We start from the raw sequence: 8,407 nt of genomic DNA, 5'->3' as shown, positions 1-8,407 counted from the left end.
TGATCCAAAGTAATCATCCCCGAATTCACTTCCTGCTGGCTAAGATCATCCAAATCTTCAAATCTATTAAACGTATCCTCCTCCTGACTCTCTTGCAAGCACCTCTTCTAACCTCGGCTCCTATTCTTTGTCTTAACCAGGACAAAACCATTAGCACCCACACCCACCCTCGACATGGAAGCTTTTCCTTTATCAACCCCATCAAGGTTACGAGATGGTTGTTGAGGCTGAAGCTCAGTCGATTTAGACCTAGGACACTTATGCTGCAAATGACCATACTCATGACATAGACGACACCAGAAAGGTAAAGTCTCATAATCAAGCTGTTGGACCCAAGAGTGAGAGCCCCGCACACATATCTATAGCATTTGGCAAAGGCTTACTAAGATCAATTTCAACACAAATACGAGCAAAAGTCATTACCTTTCTCCCCAAGGTTTGCATTGAAGATCCAATAGGCTTCCCAAGCAATGAAGCTAGCATTCGCAACACATCCTCATGACAACATTTCACCGGAAAATGAGGTAATCGAACCCACACTGGGACCCGATTCGAGAGCTCCTTCGAAGGGTTAAATCCCGCATGCCAAGGTTTGATGAACATCCCCACTTGGTTATAAAAATATGGGCCTCCCTAAAAAATCCTATTGTGATCATCCATGCAATTAAAAGTGACCATGAAGTAATTGGTTGCCAATAACATAACATCCATTTCCCCTTCCGGTACCCAAGTTATCTAAGCCCAATTCTTCAAAAACTGTAGAGAAAGCCTCATCCCCAAAAATTTGCAGTATAACGAGTGCTTTGAGAAATATTCAACATCTTCAACAATCATCTCTGGCAGAATTACCAATTTTGGCCTCCCTTTGCATCTCTCAAGACAACCATTAATCTTTGAAATTCGAGAGTCATTAGACAAACCTGCCCTAGTAAACCCCGAATCCAGAACAAAAAGATCATTGGCGAAGGTCCTGATACCTTTGGATGGGGATTTCACGCCCAACGCCCCTCGAAAATCCATACTGGGAGATTCCCCTGAGGCTTCTCCCCCAACAACAGACATCACAATGGAGAAGGGTTAGGCACTAAGAAGACCCACACCCCAAACCCCTACCTACCGAACCCTCCACCCAAGCCACACACCCCTCCCAAACTATGAAATGGGGAGAGAATGGCCACAACCCACCACACCCCCCACCACACCCCTCAAGCTCCTCCCACAGCTGCCGCCAAACACAGACGCCCTACACACCCCGCACCCGCACTCAAAACAAAAGCCTCCCCGCCACTAGCCACCGATCTCCACAACAAAAGCCACCGCACCCCACGGAAGCAAAGAACAATCCGCCCCCCTCTTCGCACATCCAACCACAGACCTCCCACGGGCTAGGGCTTGGATGCCCTAGCTCGGACCTGCAAAACTCGTGCCCACTCCATCCTATCTTAATGTAAACTTCATGGAAATTGTGAACCCGACGTGAATTCAACATCGCTCTCACATGTGATGTAAATGACACATAAATTATTAGTTTTTTAATGGGAAAATCCCTTGTGAATTTGGGGAAGATGAATAAAGGGAGGTGAGAAGTGTTGAGTATTCTATAAGATTAATCCTACGATTCTTCCATTTGATATTATAGATTATATGAAATAGAAAAAGGCAAGGTCCTAAATTTATCCACGCTCACTAGTTTTATAGGAAAATTTGAAACATTATCAAGAGTATCAATTTTATAACTTGTCATTATAACTTGTCACCTCACCATTCTCAACCATCTCATGAGGAAAGTGATATTTTGTCTATATTTCTAGTATGAGCATAACACGTGATTATTGATTAAAAAAATTAAGTTTTGATTGTCACAACTAATTTTCACAACATTATGTTAAAATCATATCTAAACACAACCTTTATAACCAAACTATCTCTTTATAATCAAAGGTAATAGCCACGTGTCCTAATTTAGTTGATAACTCCACGAAAAAACAATAAAAAAATGAAACCACTGAAACACCTTTGATGCAAATTTTCCAGGGTTTTTAAATCGGAGATATTACCATTCTCAAGCACAAGCCAATTTTTTTACAATGAACTACTGAAATGCTATGGATAAAGGCTATGTAAATGAAAAACTAATTGCATGTGATAATCTTAAGAAGAATACAATAAATGTCGAGGAAAACTAAAAAAATTCTAGTTAAGACAAAAAGTTCAAATAGTCTGATATGGACCAATGACTAACAGAATCAAGAACACCATGCTTTAAAAACCTAGCAAAGCTTTATTTATTTATTTACGTCCAGTTTGCTTGTCGGCCAACTTATAGATCGAAACAGTTTTAGGGGATGAGGTATAAATTCACTTTTAGGATGTCTATTTATATTTGAAAATTCTGCCATAGTAATTTTCTTCTTCTCTCGCAAAGGCATCATGAACTCCTCGTTAAAATCTTAACTTGAAGACGTCCTCAAAACAGCTGATCTCCCTATGATTGACATCTCACAATTTCCTCACGAAATTCGAGGAGACAGTCTTCAATATCATCCTGAGGTTGTCAAACTCAGAGAAGCTTGTGAAGAAAAGGGAATTTGCAGGCTGGTGAATTATGGAGTTCCACAAGATCTTCTGCAAGGATTTGGTGTCGATGCCCATGGAGGTTAAAGACAGAGCCACAAATTCTGATCCCAGCAAGAGTTACTTTCATTTCCCCAACGTCCGTATCCTATTGAATCATTTTGCTTGGTTGATATGCCTAATCCAGATTCAATCCTTGAATTATCTCGAAAGATATGGTCTGAAGAAGGAAACTCTTGTTGGGATGTGAAGTCTAATGGTCACATGATCATTCAATTTCTTCAGACTGTTCGATTCATACATGAATATGAATGTATAAAAATATGTGTGCAGTCTATGTACTTTGTGTATTTGATATTTGGTTAATAAGATAATTCCCTGCATCTCTGATGAACGTAGCCACTTAGTGGTGAACCACGTTAAACCTTGTATTATGTACTTTCCTTTTTACTGTTTTGTTTTCAATTCTCTGCTCATTTTTAACTAACAAACTTCTGAAATGTTGTGCACGATTTTTTTTCATTTTCATTTCACAATTATTTTTCAAACATGAATGTCTCATAATTGAAAGTAAATCACCTGTACATTGTTTTCTTTGGAATTCTGGTACTTCTATATTACAGTGAAGCGATAGGAAGGAAACTCAACTTCTGGTATGTTGTCAGCTGAGTAATAAACCATGTAAATAAATTGATCTCTGACGTTGACCTCCTAGCTTCGAATAATAGAACTCAATGTCATCTCGTGGTTTGGAGCAATCATGCCTAGGAATTCTGCATTAAAATGCAAATATAATAAAGTAAATAATAGAGATCTTACTATAATTTGAATTAAATTTTTTCTTACATTTTACCTTTTAATGTGCAATGATAATGATCTAGCATTGTATAAACTTATTTGAATCATTGTGATTTCACAAATGCTTTGGGGAGAGATAATTAAATAAAGAAAAAAAAATTACTCTCACATTTTCATAGTTCTAGTTTTGTTTCTGAGACGTGGCATATAAACTCTCTTAACTTTTTACAATAAAATAAGAAATTTCATATTTATTAAAATTGTTTGATAATTATCTTTTTTTATTTTAAATTCTTGACCAAACTTCAAATTTGACTCTTTGTTTGAATTGGAAACCCCAAAGTGTTAACACTTCTTCAAATCTCAAAAAATCAATAGGACAATAATGTACTCTCTTTCAATTTTAACTGTTATTAGAGTAACATTAATTGTCACTATAGCATTATATTAGGACAATATAGTGATTATTAGTACAAAGGTTGTCTTAATATCATTTTCAATTTGCTCCATCTAATAGTGTGTTATTAGTCAATATAGTGAGGATTAGTACAAAGGTGTAATATGCTCAATCCCAGTCTCAATTTCTTGTAATTAAATTCAATAAACAAAACTAATAATGTCTACATTAAAAAGATTTAGACAATTTTTGCATATATAGGATTATCATATAATAATGATAAAATATATATTTAATTAATATAATATATTATAATAATTTATTCTTTGCACTTTGAAATTTGTGTTTAATGTATAAAACACAAAGATGAAAAATGGATAAAAAATATAACATCTTCTTATTGAATAATTTAATTAATGTATCATTTTGTCACAATATATTTAATTTATGGCTAGGAAGATGAGGAATGGAAGATCTCAATATTTATGAAGTGATTTGTAAATATAATCATTAAACTAATATAATGAATATTTGATGTACCTTTTAGAATTAAAGTAATCTCTAACGCCAACATTATCAATAAAACTCAACTTCATAATGAGTTTATGCTTGTGCAACCAAACCCAATTGTGTAATTGAATTGACCTTGTTCATAAAACTTGTATAGGACATCATGTAATTTATACATCGTTGTACACACCATTAAAACGTTAGTAAACTGTCAAATTTAAAAACTATTAATTTTTTAAATTTTGTTTGATTATTAAAATTATTCAAGAATTGTTGAAGCAAAAGTCGTAGTACTATGTCTAGATGTGCATAACAACCAGGTTCTCTTATTAAAATGCCTAGGAATTTTCAATTAAAATTCAAACATATTGAAGTAAATAATAGAGATCTTAGAAATAACTTGGATTAAATGTTATCTCACTTACATGTTACCTTCTAATGTCTAGTGATAATAATATAGCATTGTTTAATTATTTTTTGAATAATTGTGATTCTACAAATGTATTGGGGAGAAATAAGTAATTGTCAAGTCATTTATACATCATTTTTCACACCATCACAATGTTAGTAAGTTGTCAAATTTTAAAATTATTAACTTTTTATATTTCATTTGATTGTTAAAATTATTCAAGAATTGTTGAAGCCAAAATGGTAGTACTATGTTTAGATGTGCATGATTTCTTGAACAACCCTTCTCTTATTTTTGTGAGCATTTTATTTTCTTGGGGTTTGTCTAATATTTTGTTGTCATGGTTATTGTTTAGGAAGGGATAGAGTTTGGTGGAGGCACTATGAAAGAAAACTAAGTAATGAAAAGGTAGTGAATTTGACCCATTTTATGATAGTGTTGTAGGGACAAATGGGGGTGGATAAGAAAATTGTGTTCTATTTAATATTTTCAAATTTAATATTTTCAAACATGTGTATGAGTTTTTTTGAAGCTCAAGTTTGATAGAGGACAAGATCTTGAGAACTTTTTTTTTCAAATAAATTGGGTAGATTTCTTCATTTGAAAAACCCCTTTTTCATTAGGATAGTAGCTATTCCTCCTATAAAATAATATGCTAAGTCATAACATGATATCATGCTCTATCCCCCATACAATGGCACGCTAATGGTATATTAGGTGCATAGACATACACATTTTATATAGATGGATTGATATTTTAACTTGTGTCATTTTAATTGTTTCCAACTACAACCATGTCAGGTAGTGTGGACCCATACATGAGGAGATAGAAAAAATGAAGAATGTTAAAATTTTGCCAAAATAACCAAGTTTTCATTTGGACATTCAACTTTTGGTATGCTAAAATAACTCTAAATAGGAATGAAATATAACTCACTTACTATGTTGTGGACATTCAAAAGATACATATAACAAGAAGGTATGCATCCCTTTAGTGAGTATAATGAATTTTGGTGCAATGATTTCATGCTATTTTTCATTATGTTTTTGATTATGATAAAAATAGGTTTTGAAGGGACCAAACTTTTTTTTCTCTTAAATTGACGGGCTAACAATAGAGTTTGATAGGCCCCAATGGCTTCAATGAGGTGGTTGGTTTGAGTACCCAAGGGGAATGCCATGGCTGAAATGAACCTACCATTCTCATCTCTAATCACTCCCCCACACCAAGCTTGCCTAGGATTCCCTTTCGTTGCCCCATCAAAATTAATTTTTATCCATCCCTTAGGAGGAGAGCTCTAGAACACACCCTCTTTGGACTTTCTAGCTGGCTTTAGAGCTTTAGAAATGTCTATATTTAATTACCATTCTTTCACAGCCTCATAGTCAAAGGCTGAATAGTTTTGATTCTCCTCCCTCTTCAACTGATTGTTTAAGATGTTCATATTCTCTCTGATGGCCCTTTTAATTTTTCTGGAGACTATATCTGGAGGGAGAGAAAAATCCTAGAAAATTCTGTTATTTCTCTCTTTCCATATTCCCCATGCAACATGAGGAAACACAAAATACCACAACAAATGAATCACCTAATTAGCCAAGAGTGCTTTCCACTGACAGAAAAAATCAAAAATAGATTAGGGAAGACCTAGGATATGTTCCAAATATTTAAAACCTTATCCAAAATATCCCTCGCAAAAGAGCAGTGAAGAAAAATATGAGTGGAAGACTCATCCTCCGCCATACAAAGAAAATATCTGTTTGGCAGCGAAAAACCTCTTTTACATAAGTTGTCCAGGGCAAGCAATTTGTTATGAAGAAGAATCCAAAGGAAGATATTAATCTTTGGAATAAGATTTTTCTCCCATGCCTTAGCGCACTACAAAGGAGGAGAGGCAGATTGGGACAATAGAGAGACATCAGAGAAGATAGAATACACCTCAAAGGGAGTTCAATCTCTAGATCAAAGAATCCTCAACAATTGAAGAAACCAAAGTAGCGGAGTTGAGGGCAATAAAAAGAGGCTACAAAGAGTCATTAACAAGACCAAGATTAATCCGTTGCCCCTCCTTCCAATAATCACAAACAAACTAGCCAAATCTTGTCTTGCACTCCCCAATGAAAGGACTGTAGGAAGTATAAGACCATAAAGGATCCTGAAAGAGCCAGGGATCTTTGAAGAATAAATTATTTCGGCCATTCTCAATTCTCTAGCTTGCCCCCCTTTCAACAACCTCTTTGGCTTTGATCACATCATTCCACAAAACTGAACCCACCAGAAGATTGTGAGTGTTGAGGAAATCTTTTAGAGAGCCAACACTATGCAAATATTTACACTTCCATATTGAATTCCACTCCCTAACATCTAAACAGGATCTCCAAATTTGTTTGGAAATAAGAGACAAGTTAAAAGTTTTGATGCTTCCAAGCCCAAGCCCTCCTAACCTCTTTGGTTTGGAGACAGACTCCCAAGAAATAAGCGGGATTCTGTTTCTTTCCTCTACCCTAGACCATAAGAAACATTTTTGAATTTTCTCAATGATATCTGTAAACTTAGCAGGGATTTTGAATAAACTAAAAGCATACACTGGAAAATTCTGAAGGGAAGATTTTAACAATAAAATCTTTCCTTCTTGACTGAGGAGGGCTCCTTTCCAACCTGCTAATTTACTATCAAACCTGTCAATAAGAGAAAACCAAAAGGCATTAGAGGGTTTAGAACACAAAGGGAGACCAAGGTAGGTAGAGGGAAGAGCACCGATGGAGCAACCTAGGATAGAGGCAATCCTCATCTGCCTTTCATTAGGAGTATTGAAGAAGAATAGAGTACTCTTACTTAGATTCACTTTTTGGCCTGATAGCTTTGCATACAAGTCCAAAGTCCACTTGAAAGTTATAGCTTCCCCTAAGGAAGAATTTCCCATTAGGATAGTATCATCAACAAACTGTTGATGAGAGCAGACTAGAGTGATAGAAGAAGGATTAAGGCCCTCCAAACTACCATCGTTCACCAACTTCTACAACTATCTCCCTAGATAGTCCGCCATCAAAATAAAGAGGATTGGAGAAATAGGGTCACCCTATCTAATTCCCCTTGAAGACTTAAAGAAATGCGAGGGGGATCCATTAATTATAATTGAAGCGGAAGAAGAGGAGATGGGTTGCCAAATAAGCTAAAGAACCCTCTTACAAAAACCAAAAGCCTTTAGAACATTAATTAAGAAATTCCAATCTACTTGATCATAGGCTTTGGACAAATCAAGCTTTAGCGAAAAATCTTGCTTTTTAGAAACCTCCAAAAAATGGATATTCTCATGCACCGTAATGTTAGAATCAAGGATCTGCTTTCTAGGAACAAACCACTCTGCTAGGGGAAAATTAAAAGCAAGAGGACAACCAATCATCTCAAAGTGAGGACTCTGGAGATGATTTTGTAGAGAGAATTGCAAAGACTAATGTGCCTAAAAGCATCCAGAACATCCGCTCTTAGGACTTTGGGAATGAGAACAATAAAAGTTGAATTGATTTCCTTAAGGATGTTTCTTGACCCAAAGAATTCCTTGACTCCATTGACAACATCCTCAGCTACAATATCCCAAAAATCTTGAAAGAACATAGGAAAACCATTTGGTCTAGGAGCTTTATTACCTTCAAAGGAGAACACAATTTTCTTGACTTCATCAGAGGAGGGAATCATCAATAGGATTTTATTATGATCAATA

The sequence above is a fragment of the Cryptomeria japonica genome, chromosome 8, assembly GCF_030272615.1.
Source record: "Cryptomeria japonica chromosome 8, Sugi_1.0, whole genome shotgun sequence".
In the NCBI taxonomy this organism is placed as follows: domain Eukaryota; kingdom Viridiplantae; phylum Streptophyta; class Pinopsida; order Cupressales; family Cupressaceae; genus Cryptomeria; species Cryptomeria japonica.
The sequence above is the reverse complement of the archived record's forward strand: the minus strand, read 5'-3'. Positions refer to the sequence as shown.